The sequence below is a fragment of the Macrobrachium nipponense genome, chromosome 6, assembly GCF_015104395.2.
Source record: "Macrobrachium nipponense isolate FS-2020 chromosome 6, ASM1510439v2, whole genome shotgun sequence".
In the NCBI taxonomy this organism is placed as follows: Eukaryota; Metazoa; Arthropoda; class Malacostraca; order Decapoda; family Palaemonidae; genus Macrobrachium; species Macrobrachium nipponense.
In genome coordinates this window covers 79,702,822-79,729,655 of record NC_061108.1, presented here as the reverse complement: position 1 = coordinate 79,729,655, position 26,834 = coordinate 79,702,822, and the positions used below count along the sequence as shown (strand labels likewise).

General features: G+C 35.3%; 1 long non-coding RNA gene across 1 annotated transcript in view; it reads left to right on the top strand.

The window, feature by feature from the left end:
* Nucleotides 1–24,633: 24,633 nt before the first annotated feature.
* LOC135216397 (uncharacterized) overlaps nt 24,634–26,834 on the top strand; it is a 166,951-nt gene continuing 164,750 nt past the window's right edge. Inside the window, exon 1 of the long non-coding RNA XR_010314873.1 lies at nt 24,634–25,783. This is a non-coding gene — a long non-coding RNA (uncharacterized LOC135216397). The remainder of the gene's footprint in view (nt 25,784–26,834) is intronic.

Sequence of the window (26,834 nt, the reverse complement as noted above, 5' to 3'; positions counted from 1 at the left end):
TGAGATTAGACTCTCATCGAGGCGTTAGTTATACAACAGGTGTCAAATGAACTAATCCTGAGTTTTCTTGTATACGCGAACATACAAAGAAATGTAAACATGACATGAATTACAAAGTTGTTAAAATTATAGGCCAATCCCCTAGCGAACAGCATTTAGCTTTTTTAGAATCACTTTCCATTAAACAACTCGTTCCGCAGTTAAACACCCAGTCTTCCTCAACACCTCTGTATCTCTCGTGAGTTCAAGTCGAAGCTGACCCGGCCCAATTGTCACTCAGTCTGTGCTTTCAGCACCTTATTATGGTATTGACTCCTCCCTACTCTTGTACTTGTTTTTTATATTTGTGAACTTTTTAAACTTTTAATTTGTATTCCGAGTTTGTGATTTTAACTTTTGTTTTATCTTTTTTAGCTTGATAATGGGACTTTTATGTCTTGAAACGTCGCGACAATAAAAGTACATATAATGGGAATAAAGGAATATATATATATATGTGAATAAATTGATCACGAAGTATATAAAACGTGTGTGTGTGTATATAAGCAACCAGTATGGTATGGAGTTATGCAAGCAACTAAGAGTGGATTTCAAGAGACTAATATTGGTTAGAGCTGTAGAATCCGGTACCAAGTTATAGTCACCTATAAGTTGTCCAATGATTTAGCAACGACTGCATCTGTCAGAATGCCCCTTTGTGGGTGGTGACCTAGAGGGTGCATGACTAAGTTGTACTTAAATGTAGCTTCGGAGAACTTTAAGTCAGCCTAAGTTTTTTTTTTTTTTTTTAAGGTAGTGCAAGAGCCTAGCCTAGTATAGCGGTTAAGAAGTGAAACCCTGAGCGTAACCCTGGTTAGGGCTATGCATTATAACAGGAAGGTTTGTTTTTGAAGAATTTTTGAGGTAGGAAAATAATATGGTGTACTAGTTTCTTTGAATGCCGATAATGGGATTCTTTTGACTGACCTTGAGGAGTATGGTATTGTAAAGAAGTGTCTCGTGTATTCATTTATTGTTATGAGTATGAAATTCACTTAACTTCAAAGTCAAACAAGGAATACGAATACTTGCTCACTTTGGAGTCATTTTGCCAATTATTTTTGTACAAGTAACTTCGGTCAGTTTAATTTCGTCACCATAACCAGCTCTGATAATTGTTGACTGGTGTTATTTTTCAAACAATACTTTGCTTAACACTCCACATACGTTGTTTGTCAGTTTTTTTTTTTTTTTTTTTTTTTTTGCCTGTGGTTGCCAATCTCGGGTGTTAGCTTATCTAAAACTCAAACTTTGAGGTGGTATTCAATAGAGTTGGTGGCTGTTGTGAAAAATAAAGGTGCGGGGGGACTACCAACGAATGTAAGGTAAATGACGGAGTCGCGACAATGCCCACCTCTCCCAGAACCTGACCACCTTCCCGAAAAAGTACTTGAATTCGCTGCCATGAGCATCAGTCAAGAGTTGTGACCCATCCAGGCAGCAGAAAGTGACCTTTACACTCCCCTCAAAGTAAGTGTTTTCTCCTAAATTATGAAATAATGACATAATATAAGTGCTCTTTCGGGAAGTGACGGCGTTCCGGGAGAGATGGCTGCTATGTCGCCGATCGGTCATTGTATATATATATATATATATATATATATATATATATATATATATATATATATATATATATACATATATATATATCCAGCTACAAATGTTCTTTGATATCTAATTCGCTCTACTTCAGAATTAATATACTTTGTTAACCGAAAGGCAATTATCGACGAAAAAATTCCCCTTCGATTATATATATGAAAATGATTAATTCCGAGGTAGAGCGAATTAGATATAAAAGGACATTTGTAGCTCGGTGTATATGTATATGAATCACGGTAATGTGATATCACACACACACTTAAACACACACACACACAAACATATGTATATATATATATATATATATATATATATATATATATATATATATATATATGTATATATATATATATATATATATATATATATATATATATATATATATATATATATATATATATATATGATGCTGTCTTGACCATTGTTGCCATACAGTGAAGGACTGGAATGTACTAGAAGCGGGTTAGGTGATGTAGGGTCGTTACCAGACAACAATATAAGCGGTCCCACGCCGAAATGAAACCTGCTAGATTTGTAGTTCGTATCAGATGTTGGGATGTTCAAATTACGCCAGACATCTCGGGTATGGATGGAGTAGATAAGGTTTAGATTATTCTCTCTTTTCTATTAACGAATCTCGTCTTTTAAAAATTGCCATTATCTTCAGTTACTTCATTCAAATGAACACAATATTTTTTTATAAGCTTGAACTCCAAGTCAGTGGCCCCTGTGGGCTTGTTCTTTATGAATAGGGTTCAGATTCTGGGTAATAATAATTGCTTAATGATAGAAATCCTTGGAACAGTTTGTGCCAAAATTTTAAATAAGCGTTAAAAGTAAAATGTAACGGAGAAGCAAAAATGTATTATTCTGGTGACCATCTCAGTAAATTCAATGGGATTTTGTTCTCATGTTTTCTGATTATTGAAATGGCAGCGAAGGTTTACGTACTGAACTTACCATGAAAATTTTCAACACCAATTGTAAGTGTTTCAAGTATTTTGACAGGCAATTCTCTGGGAGCTGTTCTCTGTCCCTCACAAGAGCTCTTACCTGTTGCCCACGGATAGGAATCCCGTCGCTTTCACGGACAGATCCTCCTGATGCCCAGTAAGAGGTTCTTCAGGCAAATGCTTCCCGAAGTTCTTAACGTTACGTCAAGTGTGCTTGTTTTGTTTTTACTTATGTCTAACTTTCAGTATTAGCTCTCTTATAAGCGGCTCTCTCATAATTCAGTTTTGTATCATTGCTTTGAATTTTAATATTGTATATTATTAGTGTTTGTAGCCATATTTGTTTGTAGAAAGACTTTTCATTTTCAGGGATTAATATGTGATACGTTTGTTGTCTTATCTTCCCCTCTTGCTGTTTTATGTATGCATGAACAGTATTTCCCGCCCACGAGGAACCACGAGAGACGTCAGCGTAAATAAGATTAAATGAATTTTGGATTTCTCTCCAATAATATCTTCTTATTTGGAAACATGCATGTATGTATGTATATATATATATATATATATATATATATATATATATATATATATATATATATATAGACTAATTTGCGAAAAGTCAGAAATATTTAATAGGTTTTGGAAGAAAAAAATAAGCGATAATGAGTTTATAAAGTTAGCTAGATTGACTCGGTTAGGCGATGAAACAGAGTAGCAGCGTCCAGGTCACTCAAGTGCAAATGTAAGACTGAGGTGAGTGGCTGACTATGTGCAGGTGGGAGTGACCATCTGTATATAATGTGATGAGCCTTCAGTGTATTATTCTTTCGAGGTTCATCCCGGGTTCATCAGGCAAGGAAAGGGCGTACAATTTACTCTTACTTTTATTTCGTTTGAACTCTCCCTTATTAGAGATAATTATTTATTACTCGAAAAAATCCAAACATTAAAAGTTGAAAGTGAAAGGGTACTCCACTTCTTATTTAGATAAAGAACGCGAGTATGACGTTGTGAATAGAATTACGAACTCTTCAACCAGCATTTTTTTTAGCCCCTCAAGAGGACTTTTCAGTGATTTAACAGCAAACATCACGAGTCTTTCTGCACCCTCTGTCTCCCCTAATTAATCCCCTGTGATTGGCATCACATCAGTTCCATCAAATCTCAAGTCAATTAGGTATTCTATCTTTCCTAGCATGGATGCTCAGTAATCCAATAATATACTTTAGTCCATTGGGTCGAAGAGGCTTATTATTATGGTTGGATTTTCCTTTGGCATTTTCTCATTCTAATCCATTTTTCACTGGTTTAACATTAGGGTCAGACCTTTATTGTTCCTCCTCACTCTTCTCTGTGCCTTGCAAAAGCACGTCGGTATCTCCTCTTGAATATCTCTTCTTTATTATAATATGCTTTGTTATTCTTCTTTCGGCAGGGCCACGGCCAGCCATAAATCTGATTTTTCCTTGTTTTTCATTGTTCGAAAAATAGCATTTTCTTCCAAAAAGAAAAAAAAAAGTAGGGGGGGTCGCCGGTTGGGGGCTGGGTGAAGGAAGACCATTGCCGTACTGACCATAAGGGCGAAGAAAAAGAACACTTTTCTTTTCCAGGGAAAGATTTTGAACAGACGACAGGTGACCTGCATAGCATAATCTGATTTCACTTCGCCTTTTATTTCTGTCGTGGAATCTGATCTCACGTCCAGCGGGCCCTGGGTCGAAGAAAGATGACCACCAGCCCCTCTCAGCCGCGACACACTTTCCCCTTCGATGACGCCATCTTTGTATCTTTGTTTACTTCTTGATCGTGAGGTAATATGACATTTCTCTCTCTCTCTCTCTCTCTCTCTCTCTCTCTCTCTCTCTCATGAGCATGCTCGAATTGAAGGTGTCATGCTTTTATCATAGTTATTGGTGTCAAGGATACAATAGAATAGAACACTCAAGAAATGCTGTTTATTTAGGTGGGCGTTTTTGTGTGAGTGTGAGGTATGTATGTAAAAGAGAGAAAGCGAGAGATACACCAAGACAGAAAAAAGAGAGAGAGAGAGAGCATTAACATTAGGACTAAAATTTACGGTGAATTTTAATGAGCAAGAAATGGAAAGCCATTTAGCGCAGAGCTTTCGTCGACTCGACCTGTTTCTGCTGATGAATAAAATGACATTTGATTATCACTTCAACTTTTCAACCTCGATTCTTATTTCCAGCCCGACACTCTGGTGAAAAGGTACTTTTTAAAACGACGCACCACAGAGCTTCACAGCGTAGAAATGTCCCGACGAAATTATTTTGTAGATTTATTAGAAAATTTATCGCAATGGAGGATCCCCGTAAGGAGATAGTGCCGCCAGTGCACCCTCACGGGGTGCACTGTAAGCATTACTTATGGTTCTTCGGCCCCTAGCTGCCACCCCTCTCATTACTTTTACTGTACCTCCTTTCATTTTCTCTCTTTTCCATCTTACTTTCCACCCCCTCCTAACAATTGCGAGGTTTCCTCCTGTTGCACCTTTCCAACCTTTTACTCTCAATTTCCGTTTCAGCACTGAATGACCTCATAGGTCCCAGTGCTTGGCCTTTGGCCTAAATACCATTTTCAGTTTAATTCAATGTAATGGAGGATGTAAAACCCATTGTATCGTAAAGTCAGCTTTTGTATCCTCTCACGTCTATTCTTAATTGCTGTATGCGTGTGTTTTTCTATGCTCCTTGTTATGACAATTTTATATATTATATCTGTTAATCCACTATGTCTGCTTGTTGCTGGTAACATTATAATTTTCGCATTATATGAATGGCGATGTGATAATATTTACTGTATTAAGGAGTGACAAGGTTTTGGGAAGATACATTAATATGCTAAGTTATAATTTGACCTACAGTATTTGGGTCATCCGATAGAATAGACCTTTGAAAGTGAGGGGAGAAAGGGGTGAATATATCGGGCAAAAAAAAGAAGAAAAGCAAGATGCGACGAAGGTATGAAAGATGCGGACAGAACATTCGGTTTCCTGTTGACCCTGTCCCCTTCTTCTTCTTCTTCTTCTTCTTCCTCTGCTCATCCCCGTGGAGATGCCGTCATTTACACCTCATGTGGTGTATTGTAGTCATTACTGAAGGAAAGGTCTTTTCACCGTCACTTTTGGCCCCCAGCTACATCCCCTTTCATTCCTTTTACTGTATCTCCGTTTATATTCTCTTTCTTCCGTATTACTTTTCATCCTCTCCTAACAATTGTTTCAAAGTGCAACTCCGAGGCTTTCCTCCTGCTTTTACTCGCAATTACTTTCAGAGCTGAATCACCTCAGAGGCCCCAGAGCTTGGCGTTTGGTCTAAATTTTATATTCCATTCCCTTTTTAACAACCATCTCTCTCTCTCTCTCTCTCTCTCTCTCTCTCGTTTAGTTCTCAGGGATACTTTATTTCAAGGTTTTGTGGCTCTCTTATGCATGACTACTTGTAAATGTCATTTATTCAGTGGGATCGTAATCATTTGCTCTTCTTATTCTAGAAGCATCAGAGTTGGAAATGTGTAAAACTGTGCGCATCATCATCATCACTTGCGAGCAAAGACCAAAAAAGGCAACAATCCTCTTGTTAATCTAGCGTCTCTTTGGCTCAGTGGACATGGAGAGCTGTTCTGCTTTATTCATCTAGTCAGAATCGCTATTGCAAAGGCTCTGTTTGAGACAATGCATTATCAAATCAGTTGTTCTTGTAGTTTGGGAACAATTTTCAAAGCTAACTGGGCGCAATGATGGGGAATTCTACAACAAAATGAGCTTGTGCTTAGAATGACATCAAAACGATGGTGAAGTAGAAATACCTCGGTTTTGTAATATAAGCTGTGTGAGCTGCAAATCCTCAAACTTCACAAAACGCCTATCTTGATTGAGGACATCTTAAGCAGACAAATAATAGGTTCTTTCATTGTATTTCATTCATCTGCCTTCATCGTTTCTTTCACGTTAAAGAAATAATAGATAATCTTTAAATCGAAAACAATCGGGTATTCCTTTGAACTTAAAATATTCACGTGTTCAGAAGCTGGACATGATTTCCAATAAAGGTTTATAGTTCCTATTTCCATCTTCATGTTTACAGATAATTTGAGATGTCATGTGCACGAATATTTTTGTAGAGCTTTTTAGGAGTTTCAGTTCAGATCGTTCAATTTTCTCAGTGGTGTTTTCAGAAAGATTAAAATTTCAGTATAATAAACATAATTAGGCAGTTGACTTGAATTAGTTGTACGACCAAATGTGTTTGTTTAAAAAATCTTTATAATGTATTTTCTATTATCATCATTATACTAGATGATCTCTCTCTCTCTCTCTCTCTCTCTCTCTCTCTCTCTCTCTCTTGGAGAATCTTTACCCCATTGCAAATTGTCTCCGGGTTTTATATTTTACATCGATCTGTCCAGAATAAGATTTGTGCCTTCGAAAATAGTTTAGACTTGTTTACGTCCCAAGGTATCGAGACATAAGGAACATCCCTTGACCTACATAACTGTAGTTACATATATATATATATATATATATATATATATATATTATATATATATATATGTGTGTGTGTGTGTGTGTGTGTGTATGTGTGTGTGTGTATTATGTTGTGTGTGTACATACATAGCTATATGTTTTAATCTAGCTTTTATTTTCAATTAAGATAATTAATATGTATGTCTCATTTTTACAGACCCCCTCGATGATGATGTGTTTAAGTAACACAATATATATTATATAGAAATTATATATATAATATAATTATATATATTATTATATATTATAATAATTTGTTTATATGTGTTTATTATATTGTTGTTGTGTACATTATATATATGGTTTTAATTTAGGCTTTTTATTTCTAATTAAGGAGAATTAATATGTATTTTTTCTTTTTTACAGATCGATGATGATGTGTTTAAGTAACACAATATATATATCTTATATATATACATATATTGCATATATATATATTATATATATGATATATATATATATATTTATATATATAATATTAATACTAATATACCTAGAATATATATATATATATATATATATATATATATATAATATCTATATATGTATATATATATATATATATATATATATATATATATATATATATATATAAATATATATATATATATATATCATATATATATATATATAACTGCAGGTATGTAGGTCAAGGGATGTTCCTTATGCCTCGATACCTTGGGACGTAAACAATCGAAACTATTTTCGAAGGCACAAATCTTATTCTGGACAGATCGATGTAAAATATAAAACTCGAAGGTGAGTTTTTTTTTTTTTTTTTTTTTTTAATTTCTAAGGTAAGACTGACTATTTGACTGAAATGTCTACTCTTTAACCAGCATTTTATTTAAGAGATATTTAATTTAAGAGATATGTATATATGTAATATAGCTATCATTATATATATATATATATATATATATATATATATATATATATATATATATAGCAGGAGAAAAGGCAAAACAGCTCAATACATGGGTTGTTTTATTGTTGCCAACGTTTCAAGATTATAGTCTCATTTTCAAGGCTATAAAAAACAAAAATACATAAATTACAAACTTGTCCAGCAAGATTAACATAAATTGTTACATGCAAATGAGCACGAGAAAAAAAATATACGTATATATAAATTTCAAATAAAAATAAATAACTAAAAACACACAATGTATTAAACACTAAGTAAAAAAAAAAAAAATGAAAATATATAAAACAAACCTTACAACCCGAGGTTCGGTTGCTGAAAGGCCTGCCAGAGCGAGAAGGAGTCGAGATAACCAAGGAAAGAATTATGATAAGAGTGGGTGGTCTAAGCAATGTATAATGGAGCTGCTGTAGTGTTGTTATTCAATGTTGGAACGAGGTGCTTAATGGCCAAGGATTCGAGTATAGGGAGTTGGTTTTCATTAGGGCTGGATAAAATTATCTTAAAATCATCGTAGTTGATTCTGCATTTGCATATTTGTGCATGGTTTCTTATATTTGAAAGCTCTGGACTAGAAAGCTTCATCCCTGTGCGGTAACTAATGCCTATGTGTGAGTCACATCATACTTTGAGCAGTCGGCGAGTGCTTCCAACGTAAGTCTGTTCGTTGCACAAACAGCAAGTATACAAGTAAACTAGCCCAGACTGCATCAAAGTAGGAAATTTTTCTTTGCGTCGAAAGAATCCGCCTATGGTTTTTGGATTCCTTATGATGAATTTCACATCAACTGCTGGGAAATGTTTGTTCATTATCTTCCTCAAATGCGGTATAAATGAGGTATTATGGAAAGCTAACATAGTATTTTAATTTAGAAGCTCGATGTACTGGAGCTGGTGGCTGGAAGATTTTCTGTAGGACCTTTCTGACATAACTAGAGAACAGGGCAGTTGGGTAACAATTGGTCCTAAAGAATTCCTGCAAGAAATTAATTTCATTATGAAACAAGCTCCAGTTTGAAGTCAAGGCTATAGCTCTGTGAATTAGGGTTGATAATGAATAAAGCTTAAAATTAAGAGAACAGGAACTATAAAAATTTTGCCCCAAACCTGTAAATGTGGCCTTACGAAAAATTCTCGTTCTGAAACCATCATTCTCTCGTATGACCAAGGTATCGAGAAAATGCAATCTATTATTATTCTCTTTCTCAAATGTAAATTTTATATTTGTATGTGATGCGTTTGCATATTCCAAGAAAAGTTTTTACAGAATATTTATGCTGGGTTGGCCTTACTTCTAGGCCCTTGCTAGACTGTCCGAGATAAAATGAGGGACAATCCATACATGGAATTTTATATATATATTATGTATGGATTGTCCCTCATTTTATCACGGACAGTCTAGCAAGGTCCTAGAAGTAAGGCTAAGCCAGCATAAATATTCTGTAAAAACTGGGCAAACATCTAATGCAATATTCATTCATTTAAGTGAAAATAACCACCGAATAAATTGGGTTGGTAGTTCAGTAATTGCACGGTCAAGAGATGTCTTATCACGAAATCTTTTAGAATCTGCTTTAATACAACTTACTTTTCATTGTAATTTCAATGTTAGTCGTGGCCTTTTTCATTTAGACCCTTGTATTTGTAACATGTTTAAGAATGACCTCAAAGATATAATTGCAGACTTAAATAAAAATTAGTTGCCTTAGAGTTATCTTCGTTGTAATGTACGTCTAACATGTATTGTGAATATGTATTGTGAATATGGTTTTGTTTACCAAAGTTCTGAATAGCTGTCACCTGTAATCCTTTAATTGTCTTGTCCTTGTATCTAAGATGATTGTCTTAAACTTTTAATTGCACCCATTGTTTTTGCTTGTTTGGGAAGGTTACTCATCTTCCAGGTGTGTCGGATTCTAGGTACTAATCTCTTTATAATCCCTATCTGTCAGTTATACAAATCTTCTTGTTTTGTCTTTTTCCTCATGTATGTCAGTTCATCTGCTTAGTAAAGGACGTTTGGACGTCGAAAGGTCTCACGGATACTCCGTCATTTATTTTCCTTCGTGGCATATATCTATATATATATATATATATATAAGTCATATCACATTTCCGTGATTCATATACATATATACATATATGAAAATATATTAATTCCGAGGTAGAGCGAATTAGATATTAAAGGACATTGTAGCTCGATATATATATATATATATATATATATACTATACATATATATATATATATATATATATATATATATATATATTACTTACTATAAATCATATAATATCTACCACTGCTATTCGAGCTGTGTAAATTCAGATCGACGTCATTTGCAATACATATCTATTTCAGGACTTCTTGCAGAACCCCTGATGCTGGAGTGAGGAACCCCATGGTTCCACGGAACCCTGGTTGGGAATCGCTGCTTATGCTAATAGTCTTGGAGCCTGGTAGGGTCCCGTATGCACTAAAATGTGCCCCAAATTTGACTTCAGGTCTTTTTTAAGGGTTGTTTGGGATAAAACAAAACTTGGTCCCATGTTCCACCCTATTTTCCGCCATCTTGAAATCTAAGATGGCTGCCTGACAAAAATGACAAAAGTCAATAAACACCAGAATATGCTCAATATGCATATCATTTCAAAGGTCTTGAATGGGAAACTACATAATAGGATGATTTGAGTATTATCACATATATCTGTTTTTTTTTATTATTGCAAAGGAGCTCCTTTTGCAGCCAGAAAAGTTCAGCAATGTATTTCTAGGCCTTAGTGGTTTTCATATGGCCAAAGTAGTAATCTCTTGCATTGGCAAGTATGTTGAAGACAGTGGTGTGGAACATGTGTTCACAGAGAATGAAATATTTGGCCCAAAAATAGTCCAGAGTATTTGAAAGGTCAGCCATTATTCGTGTGCTCCAAGAGGATCATCTCTAATTGCCGAAGTTATGCATCACCTTCACTGGAAACAATTCCTTCAACAACAGGGTGACTCAAAATCTCACCAAACTTTTCAGAAATCGCACCGCTACAACATTATTGTAATGAAAAAAATTCAAGAGAGTCTCAGAGTATCCTTGGAAAATGTAAGAAACTTCTATGTGACATAATACCTACATTTGATAAATTTGTTGCAAAAGGAGAAGATGAAAGTGATATCTTTAAACATTGGAGTACATTTCTAACCTGCCTGTTCCCTCAGCTAAGAGACCAGACTCGTTCACATAGGGAAGGAAACTGGGAATTACATTTGTCAGCTGTTCAGCGAGGTACCACTGTTTTTTACATTCGACAAGACACACTATTAACGATGGGGAACAGTATTTTTGCAGCTGCCATACAAATATCCTTCAATCCATGCAGAGTTTCTTAGGGGCTATTTTGTTGCGAAACATTCTACTCATAAATTCAGTAGTGTCCCGATGGACCAAGCGCTTGAGCAGATGTACAATAAACCTGCTAAGGAACACGGGGACATTGTAGGACTTTACAAGAAGGACAGAGGCAGTAGCTCAGCATGATCTAACCAGGCAAGAAAAATTCCTGATATTGTCCTTTCTTGGTGAGTTTTGTGGCCTGAATGATGAAGATGAGTGTTCTTCACATCACGAGTTTTCAACAGCCACAACTAAGCATGATGAGATTTGCATTCAGCAAATGCTTGCATATATTCAGGAAAGAGACAACCGTTTTGAACTGTTAAACAACAAAAAGATGAGAAATTTTGTCACTTGAAAAGAGTCTAGTGATGAGAAAAGCAAGTATCTTTTGGACAGCAAGCATACGAGGAATTTGTCAAAACAAGGTTTAACGATAAAGAAAAGTCTGTTTGATCCAATTAAAAAGACGAGTAAGAAGCATAACATATACAAGGATTCCCCTGCTGATATACAGAAAGACACGAATAATGCCCTTCACATTATTGACATTGCTAGAGCCAGAGGCTATGAAATCTCACAGGTTCTGGCATATGAAATAACATCCACCTCGTATTACCTAATTAAAGATGGCTATTTGCGAAAGTTCCTCAAATCAGAGCTCACATTATGTCATTGAAAAACGACTTAAAAGACCAGCTCCAAAGAGAGTACCTTCCTCAGACGCTACTCATCCTACAGCTATTGTCTTTGATTTCATGGCATGTGCTAGGAAATTATCAGTGATACAGTTGAAGCTGAAAACATTTGGTGATATGCCAGCTCACTTGTGGAAAATATTTTCTTCTATGTCAGCCACTTGCAAATGAACTGATGTTGTCTTTGATATTTATGACCTAGGTAGTATAAAAGACTGTGAAAGAATGAGGAGAAGAAAAGTTGTTCCAATAGAGGTATCTATCAGTCGCAATGACACTCCACTTCCAGTAGATATGGAAAGGTTCTGGTCATCAATTAAAAACAAGGTAAGGCTCCAAGAATTTTTCATCAGGTGGTTTATTGAGAAAGTGACTCAAGGTACATAAAGTATGTCCATACCTATATACCTTGGAGGTCCTCATGAAGATGACTTGTATAAGTGCCTGAGAATCAGCTCTCAAACTGTTGTGGATGTACCGACATTTCATTGCGAACACAAAGAGGCTGATGATAGAATGTTGTTAATATCAACCATGCCACTCGCACAGAATTATTCAAGAGCGTCATAGTGGCTCCACCAGATACAGATGTTTTAGTGTGTCCACTGTACCACTTCAGTGAAACTTGGAAATTCAGTGGTCTAGAAGAGCTATGGGTCCTTTGTGGACAAGCCAACACCAAAAGGGCATTGCCAGTCCATTATTTAGTACTGACAATGTCAAGAGCACTAGATTTTGTACTTCCAGCTGTCCATACCCTTAGTGGTTGTGACACGACCAACAAGGTTTCAACGAATCTTGCTGTATTCAAGGCAGCAGAGCAAGGTGGAATAAAAATAATCAAGGATTTTTGAAAAATTAAGAACTTTCTCATGATATGGAAATCAAAGCAGAGCTGTTTCTTGCCCGAACCATTGGTGGAGCCAGCAAAGATACATTCAATGAGCCGTGATATTTCCTGTGCCATCATAAAATCACTAAAAACAATTTTGAAAGACTTGTTCCAACTTCAAATTGCATACAGCTTCATATCAAGCGAGCTTCTTTGCAATGTTATCACTGGACATGCCACACAAGCTACCATAGATATACTGAATCCACTAGATTATGGTTACATTTCCTAAGATGACTTCCTGGTACTACCGCTTATTGTTTCTGAACCTAATAACCCGCGCGCCGCCCCCCCCCCCCATATAATTTATACCCATATAATGAAAATTCATATCAAACCATCCTATTTTGTTTTCTCCTATTCAAGACCTTTGAAATGATATGGATATTGAGTATATTCTGGTCATTTATTGACTTTTATCATCTTTGTCAGGCGGCCATCATGGATTTCAAAATGGCGGAAAATAGGTCAGCTGTGGAACATTATGACCAAATTTTTTTTATGTGCAAACAATCCTTAATCAAGACCTGAAGTCAAATTTAGGGTACGTCTCAGTGCATTCGGGACCCTACCAGGCTCCATGACTAGAACGCCTCGTAGGGGAATAAGTTCTTTGCATTCCTTTTAGTATATCTACGTTCATATTCTCTTCCAGCTTACTTTTTATCTTCTCCTAACAGTTGTTCCATTGTTATTTTTAGCGATGGATGACCTCGTAGGTCCCAGCGCTTGGCTTTTGGCCTTGATTTTAAATTCCAATTTGTAATATCAATATATTTTCCTAAATTTTTTTCTACTTGACTAAGCCGTCTCAAAACAATCTAAACTAACCCTTTAGTTACTCCATGTACATTTTGCTAGAGTATATATATATATATATATATATATATATATACTATATATATATATATATATATATATATGTATGTATGTATGCATGTATAGTCGGGACTGAGAGAAGGAATGAAACCAGAAGCTAACTAGCGCTTTCGTATTTGACATATTATATATATATATATATATATATATATATATATATATACATATATATATATATATATATATATATATATATATATATATATATCTATATATATATATATATATATATATATAGTAGAACTGAAAGCAGGGATGAAACAAGAAGTAAACCTATCGCTTTCATACTTTGATATATATATATATATATATATATAATATATATATGTATATATATGTATATATAAATATATATATATATATATATATATATTATATATATATATATATATATATATATATATAAACTACCCAAACTTTTAACTCAGTCTGCGTTGTCCATTCTGTTGGAATGTCCTGTTTCGCTGATGTAAGGAATATCTTCTGTTTATCGTAGTCACTTGATCTTAGAATTATTGCACGTGTTTCATTTTTAACTTAGACTGCTCCGTCTGATCTTTGAAACTGTATTTCCAGTTTGTTGACTCGTGATTTCCCTACTTCGTTGAACTCGCTGGAATTATTCAGCAAACGTCCTGTCGTCATGATTTTCGTCATCTCTCTTTTCATTGTCAAGTCTCTTTTCTTAATTTTGTATTCATTCTCCTCTGACGAAGGTATTGAAATAGCTCAGAGACGGTCGGACCTTCAAACTGCTCCAAAATAATAGAAGTAATTTCTCGAATGAATTGTAATTTGCTTTTCCAGCTACTTGCTGACGACAGAGTATCTTTCTGCCATCTTGAAAAAATGAATGAATGAAATACACATACATACATGTTTATATATATATATATATTATATACTAATATATATATATATATATGTATGTATGTATGTATGTATGTGTATATAAAGGAGAACGAATACAAAATTAAGAAAGGAGGCTAGCTATGCAAGATCTATGAGCTAAAAATCTGAGACAGCCTGACAGCCAGCGGTAATAGAAAGAAAGCCCTCATAAAAATACGATGTTATTGAACCTCACGAAGGAAAGTTAGCTTATTTCATATTTAGCACTACGGAGAAGGAAGAAAAAAATCTTGTTTAACGTTTCTTCAGATAGACAGGTCTTCAAAATCTTGAAAGACTTTCTCAGTATTTCCATTTTTTGTGCGTCCGAAAAAGAGATAGTCTGGATATGTTTCTCAATAGGGAATTTGCAATCAAGAATAATATCCATTTCGATATGAAATGCTTCTAGTTAAAGAGACTTGACAATGAAAAGAGAGATGACGAAAATCATGACGACAGGACGTCTGCTGAATAATTCCAGCGAGATCAACGAAGTAGGGAAATCACGAGTCAACAAACTGGAAATGCAGTTTCAAGATCAGATGGAGCAGTCGAAGTTAAAAATGAAACATATGCAATAGTTCTAAGATCAAGTGACTACGATAAACAGAAGATATTCCTTACATCAACTAAACAGGATATTCCAAAAGAATGGACAACGCAGACAGAGATAGACGTTTGGGTAGTTTATCGAAAGAACAAAATTACCCAGGGCAAAAAACATAAAAAAATAATCAAAAAAATAAATAAAGGATATATAAAGAAGAGGTAAACGCTTCAGATGATAAACAGAAAGTTTATGCTACGAAATATTTCAGAAGGGGGAAGGCGGGGATAGTTTAGATATCTGAAAAGAAAAGAACCCATAGCAAAGCTCCAAAACGTTTCTACACTAAAATCAAAGACTAAGTGGGTGAGAAATTACATTATAAAATGTTTACCACATATTAGAAGGAATAAAGAATACATGTAAATAACCTACTTCTACTTGCAACCAATATGTTGCAATGTCTGCGACGGCTACCATATGCTACAGTGTTTTAAATGTCAAAATCAACTGGAGGAGGAAACAACTGGACCCGCCGGCATATTCCCAGACTGTAACCGGTTAAGGAACCTTCTCTGAAAAGAGCGGGGCGCCTTACCTTACAAACTAACCATTGAATCTTCTTGAAAATAATCTTGTTATGATTCCCACCTCCTTCGCAATTATCACTGCACAAACTTAGGGGAATGGCCAAAAATCTGGGCTGATACAATACTAGTATACATCTCGGGAATTTGCATCCCGCCAAATGGACCTATCGAAGATCGGTAGCAGTACCTTCATAGGATAAATCTAGACGATAGTGATATGGGTGATACAGCTGGAGATTATGATTATGAAGATTAGCTGGGGAAAGTCTGTGCCTGACTAGGTTTAGAGAGCGAGGAAGGGTACGTGTGATAAGCGACTGATGTAAGGACGAACGGTAGGGAATAGCTGTATATATGGATGGTAGGTGTGGAGAGCCTGGTGTAAAAGAAAGGTATAGCATCATGGGTTTCAAAGGATACAAATATTCTAAAACAAAAGGAGATCGAGCCTCAAAACGGTGCAAAAAAATAAATAAATAAATATGGTGGTAAGTTAAGCAAAGGGAAACTGGGCCTTCTACCGTGATCGGGTCGTTAGCACGATGACTGAACCAAGCTTGGACGAGAAATCTTCGACCGAACCTGTGACCTGTGGATTCCTCCCCGCCTGAGTGGGAGGAAAACAAGAGAAAGAAAGAGAGGCCTCATAGAAATGCAAAGTTGTCATCATTTAAATTTGTCCTTCGAATGGAAAATGAATGTTAGTTGACATAATTAGTGTTCATAAGTAAAATTCATTGACATTCGTTGCACTGCATGAAGCAATAAGCAGGGTATTCAATGAGCATTATACAATTGCCCTTTATGTCACTCTTTAATTGATATGTAGAGCGCCGAGTGTAATGTTACTGTAGGAAGTTTTAGAATTGTTTTATTTTTCCTTTTGTTTTTGTCATTGTTCCAGGAAATGACGTGTCATTGATGCCATTCATAAACAATGTTCTTTTGTATACCGACGTTTCAGTATAGACACAGATGCAGGATGAAATGCAACTGAAACAATAGATAAAGAAGAAAAATAATTTTATCTGTCTAGATAAAATATATCTTCTGAAAGGATAGTCACTAAATTCCACTCGTATCTTTGGTTTTTGGAATGATATAAAATTCACCTTAATGTCGTTAGAAAATAGATATAGTAGTTACAATAATATTGCTGTTCAACGACTTTGCGTTTGTATGACTCACCAGATATCTGTAACTAGCATTGCGTCACCGGCTCTGAAGTCACTTATGTTATTTGGAATTATACTGAATAATGTTACTCAACCAGTGGTTGTGAGCTCAAAATTACGCATATGTAATTATATTATATAATATATCTAATATATATATATTTATATATATATATATATATAGATAAGATATATTTCTATTTACATATAATATATATATAATATATATATATATATATATATATTATTTATAATATTATTATCAATGTCAGAGTGGATCTTGTTTGTCCTCTCCAAGGTGGCAGTTGGGTAGAAATAACACAGCCACCCACACGCACGCCAACAAGCTCGTATTATATATATATATATATATATATATATATATATATATATATATATTATATGTATATATATATATATATGTGTGTATGTATATATATTGCAAATTTTTCACGAATGAGCAAAGGCGCATGCGTGTGTATATATTTTTGTGTGCGCGATACATATTTATGTTATCTCCGGGTTAAACTGAAACACCAGTATTTTGACACGTGAATCTTTTGGAAGTTGTATTTTTTTATGCCTACCTGAGCACAAGAAAGGATCTCGTAGCTGTTGAAAGAGTTATTATCATTATTAGTTCCCACTTTAAAGCAAGCTACCGGTTTATCTGAGTCGAAAAATCCGATTTACTCTTAGACTCGAAAGCAAGTGTGAGTTAAAACCGATGACTTGACGCTTGACGGGCCTACTCGAGCCGTCAAAGAGCGATAATTCCTAAGGGATAAGATTTAACGGTGGCAGGTTGATAAAAAAACTTAATAATTTAACAGCAGAAATATAAGAGCAAAGATAACATCGGAGAAGTGCACAGCCCTCATCGGCGTCCATTGTTGGAGACCGTAAAGAATGTCAACAGAGTATGAGATCATGGTGTATTGCGGAGGTGTCAATAAAACTGATAATAAAAGTTTCATTACTCCCACAATTCACCTCCTGCATCATTCTTCTTTAGGAGGATGCTTATTTATAACTCCCCAATCACATTTTTCTTATGATCAAAATGATTAAATAATCACAAAGGGAGACTGTTGTCCGGGTCTCTGCTCCCTTGAGGTTAACTCAAATTGTAGTCGATTCCTGTTTAAAATCTTAGTTTTTTATTTTGATCAGCCCATCGGTATTCTTTCAGATCTCATTCACATCCCCTTGATTATTTGGCTTTTTTCTCAGTTATTTAACATTTTCTCCGTCCTTATTTCAATGAAAAGGTTCAAATTCGGGCGTTATCTTGAATGGAAGTACTAGGTACGTGACTAAAAATACCAAAGTCAAGCTGCCTTTCTTTAAAAGACGAGGCTAGACTTCAGCGCTCTTGTAATGTTCAAAATGTCATCCATCCACCATTTTTTAATCATTAAAATGTTAGTCCAGCGTCGTATTTTAGCCAAGTGGTATACTGCCAGATGAATGGCAAATATGGGTTCAAGTGAGAGTAGGAGAGCCAGCAAGCAGCAGCGAGCGGATAGGTTATTTGTATGAAATAGAAGAGGCCTACATTTGAAACTGGCACAGAATTTCAAACATTTAAAATTTACTTGAAGGGAGGGTGCGAAGCTGAAAATAGGTCACAAGCCGCTTGGGGGAAATGAAGTATGTGACTGAAAATGTCAAAAATTATGATCTCAGTTTTTTTTTTATTTATCTTATTATTTATTTGATTTATTTATTCATTTAATTTTTTTTTTTTTTTGAGGAATGGGGGATGGGATTCATGTTACTACTATAGTAGATTCACATCAGCCGTGCATTTGATGTCTAGGCCAGTCCATGACGACACTCCCGATTGGCTGTTGATGAGCCAATGACAGGGCTGGAAACTCTCAGTCTCTCTCGAGATTTCACATGGGTAGGATTTATGTTCCACCTCTCCTGAGGGATACGTCTTTCAAAAGTATCCCTCAGGAGAGTTGTAACATACATCCTGCCCATGTGAACTCTCGAGAGAGTTTTCATGAGGAAGTATAATACTGGGCTGAAATTTCATGTCACTTTGTTATTCCCATAATAAGAGATGCTTCTCTTACACACTTACAAACACACACGCGCACAAACACACACATATATATATATATAAAATGAGTGTCTGTATGTATAATTATGCATACAGATATATATGTATATATACTTATACTGAATACCTTGATCACGCAGTATATGAAACGTGAAACTACATATGTATAAATAAAGGTTTTGCCAAGGAGGAAAATGAAAGGCGAGAGAGCCAAGAACTTTCGGTCTAACACGACCCTTTACTTAGGCATAACTGATCATACAGACCAAAAACATAGTAAAAGTAGGCTTAATATCCAAACTGACTTTACAAGATTAGCATGAGGTCCATTTCACTCTACAGAAACGAGAAAACGCCTGAGGGCAAGATTAGCGATTTTTAGGCAGCCACACCTTGGAGGAGCACACATGGTCAACAGATGATTCATCCAGAGAACAATACATTTTGAAAAACAAGGAGGTATATACGACTTAGTAACATTAAATTTACGAAAATGTTCAAAAATGAGTGAAAAGACGAAAATAGGATATAAATATAGCGAGCAAGAGAAAGAGAGAGAAGGAGAGATAGATAATAACTATATACATGTGGATCTAATTAGTTAGTAGTTCATTTATTTTAAGGTCCTTCATAAACAATACCATTAAAGATATGCTAATTAAGAATAGTCCCGTAACAAATAACAACATCATTTACAACATTCCTTGAAAGGATTACCCATCTTTTTACATCGATCAGTCAAATAAAAATTTATGTGTAAGTATTAAGCAGCATATGTATTCAGTTAGAACAGACCAGACTTCAAATGCACTGTTTATCCATCTGAGGGGAAAATCTCATTGTATAGATTGGGGCGATACTTCTCGTAATTGCTAGATCTAATGATTATGTTTCAAGAAATTTACTGGAATCAGCAATTATACAAATCACTAATAAAAACAACCTATAATTGTAAAATATTTATGATGGACCTTAAAAAAATGAACTACTAATTAATTAGTCCCACATGTATATAGTTATTATCTATCTCTCTTTCTCGCTATATTTATATCCTATTTTCGTCTTTTCACTCATTTTTGAACATTTTCGTAAATTTAATGTTACTAAGTCGTATATACCTCCTTGTTTTTCAAAATGTATTGTTCTCTGGATGAATCATCTGTTGACCACATGTGTACTCCTCCAAGGTGTGGCTGCCTAAAAATCGCTAATCTTGCCCTCAGGCGTTTTGTAGGGTGAAACGGACCTTATGTTAATCTTGTAATGTCAGTTCGGATATTAAGCCTACTTTTACTATGTTTTTGCTCTGTATGATCAGTTCTGCCTAAGAAAAGGGTCGTGTTAGACCGAAAGTTCTTGGCTCTCTCGCCTTTCATTTTCCTCCGTGGCAAAAGCTTTACATATACATACATACATACATACATACATATATATATTATATATATATATATACGTATATATATATATATATATATATATATATATATAAACGTCGTTGCATGTTTTTCCACGTGATTATCGCCTCTAAAAGATCGAACAGAAGTGAAATAGGAGGTTCTGTTCCCCTCCTGAAACCCACCCGCCCACCATGAGCATCCTAAAATAATTCTTCCATTTATATCTAAGTGAATCCCTCCTTCCTTAACTGGCGAATGGACGTTTCTGTAGCGTCAGTGCTTTCTTTTTCTCCTTCCTCTTCTTCTTTTAGTCTCCTTTTTTCCTTTGCTCGTCTCTTGAGTTGCGTCTCCCATTTCCTTTGGAGATGTTGGCACGCGTTCACGAGCCGTTGTTGTTAGAAAAAGACTGAATAAGGTGGCACTTCGCGCCCTTCACAAATGGAGACGTTCGTCAACATTGCACCTTTAATCTCATATTCAAGAAGTTTCAGTTATAGCCACCCAAATCTTTTTTTTTTTTTTGCGAATTTTAGATGAAAAATAATGCTATGTTTCTTCTGGTATATTTTTCCATCGTTCTCTCACGTCAAAGGGCAGCGATCACAGGTAAATAAAACAAAAAATAAATTCCATCTCAGTTTTTCCCTGTCACCAGCACGCATCAAGACGTTCAATTATTCATTCATCTCTGTCCTTTTTTGCCGGAATCCTGAGGGTAAGATTATATGAAGGAAGAAAAAAATATGATCGATAGTAATTTTGAAATAATAACATTAAACAGAAACAAGTGGGTCAAGACCATGAATATGAAGGTAAAATATTATAGGAAAAAGACACGCGTATGTTTGTTCGAAAAGAAGGGTCTCAGTTACTGTAAATACGCCAACATTTTCACTTAGAAGTATACGTACTATACAATTTTACGTCTGAAAAATATTAAGAGAAACAATAACTCTCTCTCATACACACACACACACACATATATATATATATATATACATATATATATATATATATATATATATATATATATATGTATATATGTGTGTGTGTGTGTTTCTATGTGTACATGTTGTAGTACATTGTGTGAGTGTGTGTAGTTCCTTCAGCTCTAGCATCATTCAATTTGACCTCTCTTCCGTTCTCCACATTCGACAACTCCTTCGAATACCACACACGCCCTTTTGTTTTCTATCACTGCAAATCTAACCTCAATTCGTTCGCTAACATCAAATTTCATTCAAAATTTCGATGAAATAATATATAGAGTATATTTAGAGAGTCCCTTTCAACCGAACTTCAGTGCTAAACAATATTGTCACCGGTATCGATAGAAATTCATTTTTGCTGACACACTCACAAAAAAAAAGGACTTGATTTAATCTGATTCATGATGGCCTATAGTTTTCCTTAATAGTCAAAATAATCGCACAGACACGCTGGACTGTCTCGAAAGATATTTTAGAAAGTTATTCACTGTTGAAAGAGGTGTGGAAGGAAGAAGGAAGTAATGACAAGCCATACTTGTCTGTGCGTTTTCTTCTTTCTCTCTCAACTGTCAACCCACAGCTTGCGACTATATGACAACCAATTTGAGGACCTAGAGCGGCGACCTGTAATCCAAAGACAATAAACGAAAGATGGGAAACTGACTATTTATACCATTAAAAAAAACGTCATCCAACCCGTCAGGATGCGCGCCATCTATTGATTATGCCCTCAACTAAAACTCGGCTGTGGCGTAGCGCGGCTTTTTTAAATGTTAAAATTTATTCTTATGCTCCAATAAACTTCTCTTTATAAATTATTGAATACTAAATCGATTAATATTGCTTGTTAACATGATTATAGGGCTCTATCATAGCTTATGACTTATATATTAGGCATTTCTGAATCATTAAATAAAATCCTTCAGTAATGTAACATTAATTGCTAAGTATCTTTATCTAAAATTGAGAGGGCAGTTAGAATGAAACAAACTTATTCTCATATTATCTTATTATTTCACCAATATAGTATACAGTAATTATTTTCCTTTTTTTTGGGCTTGTGCTTATGATTGTATACTGTACATACCTAAGCAACTGTACACAAATGTTCTTGCAAAGAACATAAACAAAGTAAAAGAAATGGCACATGCTTCATTTGCATGCAATAGTCATACAAGTCATGCAAACAAAACATGCATATATCAGAATTTAAATAGCAAACAAAGCATGGATGATCAAAACCAATAATATGAAATCAAAATGAAAAAGCAGACTTAACTTGCATGCTGATTAGGCAAAAGTTAAGCAATATTTGTTAATAAAACTAAAAAAAGTACAACAACAAAGTAGTAAAAGTAAGGTACCCTTTTATAACAAATGCAATGCTGTATTTTACAGAATACTGTATAAGCAAAAATCTAGGTTTAACTTAATTTCCATAAAAAGCAAATAAAATGAACAAATCACAAATCAAATAGGAAACAAACCTATTTATAACAATTTATTAAAATCTCATAGCCCAATTGTGGGAGTTCTCAAAAATGCATATTCAATTGGCACCCTTTTATGAAGGTAATGTAAACAACACTTCTGCCTGGTATTTTCTAGTAAAATGCCATTTCTGCAAGAAGCATGCACATTCCTAAAAAAAATTTGAAACAATTACTCTAATTGACTTGAACATGTTTCTTTTTGCATCATGCACAGTACAAGCAAATATCATAGGTTTTCACAACTTGTTTTGCCAATTTATTACTACTGTATTACTGCGTACATTTGCTGCCAAATGGTAAATTTACTTTGGAAATACTATGTGGGGTGTTGGTACCAATTACAAGATTTCATTAAAAAAATTGAACAATTATGAGCATATATGCTGAAACTTAGATGAAACGGTAAGAATGGATCTTGTGGGAGCAGATATGCTGGTTTGCATGTAATTTTCTTTTATTTTGAATGCTTTTATCCATACATATAGGAAAATTCAATCATAGATTAAAAGGTTAGTGAACTTGAAATTAAAGTAAGTCACTCTAACTTAACTAACCTACTTATGCTCTCCCATATGAATGCTCCCACAAGATACATCCTTCCTGATGGAACAACTTTGGTTCGCTAAATAGTTGCTTATTAATGAAAAATTAAGGTAAACATTTATAACTACAACCCAATGGTAAGCTGCTGAGAATATACATAACTACAGTATATATATAGTATATCAAAGTTGCTGTGAGAAGCCTATCTGGAAAAAGGCATGGGACCCAATATTCACGAATTGTATGACAGTGATAGGAATTGGTATGTTTATTTCATATTTCTAGAGATTTTCAAGATATGCAAATATAACTTTAAGGTATTTATTTGAAATACAATTGACAAGAATGACAAGAAAATATAGTTTTTCTAGTTGATTTTGATATGTTTTGCAAGATAGCTTCATTTCCATTGCAAATTACTGTTGACATGGTTAGGTAACTGTTGGCATGGTTATGGTACCGCTGATATGGTTAGGTTTACTGTTGACATGATTAGGCTACTGATGTACATTACCAGGAAGGTTAGGTGGTTGTTGGGGTTTCAAATGGCAAATATTTTTTTCTAGTCGAAAATCACATGTAAATATATTTTCTTTCCGCTTAGAGGCGTCCACCGTATTATAAATATTTTCCAATATTTATTTCGGAATAACACTGCACCGACATTCAATTTTGCTTTGGTCTATTTTATTTCTTCATTTTCTCTAAAAAGTCATCAGTACTTTGTAACAGATGTAATGATTTTATTACCTTTCTTTATTCTGAGGAAAAGCATGAAAAATCAGATGGGGAAAATCATTTTCGTCCTATTGCAAACCACACACGGGTGATGATGGCTACGCCCACTCATGATTGAAATTGAATGCCCGCTTTGTGAAAAAGTAAACAAACAGACGATGTAGGCAGGTGAAATGCTACCGCCATCTTCATTTCATGCCAGGAACTAAATTGTATGCGGCCGATGCGGCTGTGGCTTGAGCTTCCCATCTTTCGTGTATTGTCTTTGCTGTAATCTCAGGAGTCAGGACCTGCGTGGCCAATCAGCAGTTTCCAAGAAACAACCCTTTCTTCAGTTCTACATGTAGGGACCAGCTGGTTATTCGGCCAGCAGTGAACTAAAACCATAGTTATTAGCCAGTGTCTCTGGCTGAAACAGCACCGAATATTTGGATTGCTGCCGCTCGTTCTTGCTACGATTCTTGCGTGAGAAATTTGAACATCTGCGCTGACGAGCGCTCCCTTCAACCGAGTGTTTACCCCGAGAGGGTCTTGCTGTCCTGCTGAGAATATTCAAGTGCTCGCACCCTCAGTTCAATAACTCGTCCGATCGTCAGTGATAGCTATTATAGTTCGCAGACTTCAGCTCTCCATCACCAATATGCGTGTGTGTACGTGTGCGTGAGTCTTCAAAACAAAAACTGTGACTTGTAGCCATCCAGGAGAAACTGGTGTTTGTACCATAAGTGTTGGGCGCATATCGGGAAAGTGTCATCCATACTATTCTCAGTCTTAAGTGACTAACATCTGTTCCTAAAGAGGATACTGCTAAAACAATATCCCAGGAGAACAATTATTGTGATTGTTATAGACCTTAAAGTGTACCGTGGCTAGACGAGTTAATTGTGTAACATTTTAAAACTTGGAGCTTCTTGTAGTAATGTAGGCTACAGCCATCTAGAGAGAAATCGTCAGGGGAAGGTAGTAACTTTTTTAACCTGGGAAAGTTTCCTCAATCTTTCTACCCATAGACACCTCTGTTACACTCCTGTCCCTACTTGACCCAAGGTTACAAATCTGACTCGTTCATAACTCTACACAATTAACTATGTAATTACTTATAATCAGAGTCCGACTCTAGACTTGTGTAAAAGAAGGATCTCTTTATTTATTTCTAAAGGGAACTGCAGGCTGTAATATTAGAAGGCGCTTACTAAAAATATGTTAGAACCAGGAAAACAAGAAGTAAAGGCAGTGCAGGGAGGGGGAGGGAGTGACGAAGATCTAAATTGGCGTCAGATCTTTGCGGAAGTCAGGCTTAGAGTTAATGAGTACTGCCCACGTAAGGATAACACTGTTGATGAAAGAGCACCGGAAGTCATATGAACCATTTTCCAATAAGCCCATAGACTTCTTCCCGTTTGCGTTCCCGATAAGAGATAATGGTGAGTGGTAAACTTTAATTTGGTCACAATGAATGATAATAATCTATGAAGAGGATGGAGGTAATATTTACATTACCATAAATATTTTCTATATTGTCGGCGAATATTCTCGATTTTGGTTGAGAAATTTTGCTATAGCCTACTAGATATATTTACCAAGGTATCATGGTAGTAAAGAAAATATAAAAATAAAACGAATGTATATTTGCTTGAATCACATTATTAAGACCAAGTTTATGTACATCCTGTTATCTCTGTTAAATAGAAGCGATAAGGAATACTCTTCGTCCACTTCAGCCAATATTATGGAATATGGTTTGAATGTGCCAGATTGGAAGCTCATATAGGAGGCATGTTATCCATTTTTACTAAATGGCACTTCCATCTTTTGGTTTAGCCCCAGAGCTACTAACAATTATATATAACACAAAATAAAATGCACGTAGTGTTTCCAAGGTTTGACAGGGGTGAAGTGGTGGTTTCAACTCCACACTGGTAATCAGTTCCGTCGAGTTTAATCCCAGTGCGTGCGGGGAGGAAGAAGAAAGAGCCGTTGGCGAACGATCATTTCTTTTAGTAACCGCTCAACTTTTGTACAAATTCCGTGGAACTAGAGTCTACTGTGTCTATAAAAATTACTTGAGAGGTATGTTGATATATGGTAATGATAGTATGTAGACGGAAGGGTCATGACTTGCTTTTGGGAGATGGGGCGATGCCCCTCCGTCCAAGTAAGGGCACGGCGTCCTAAGGAAGGTTAATTAAAGGTAGTAGTGGTGTTATTGTATTCCTTCTGAAATATTGACAACAGTGAAGTGGTAGCCTAGGCCGGACTCTATATACCCCTTCGTCTACAATAATACATTCATAGCCTAAGTTTCTATTTTCAACAGATACGAGAAGTTTCTTATACTCTCCAACCGCCCTTCCCATCTTTTATAGGGTGGTAGATACGAGCACGGCGAGCGATGGTGCTCCCATCTATTGACTGTTTGTCATAATTCTCCTTATATTACTGTGTTGAAAGGACTCCTCTGTGTTGTAGTTTTCT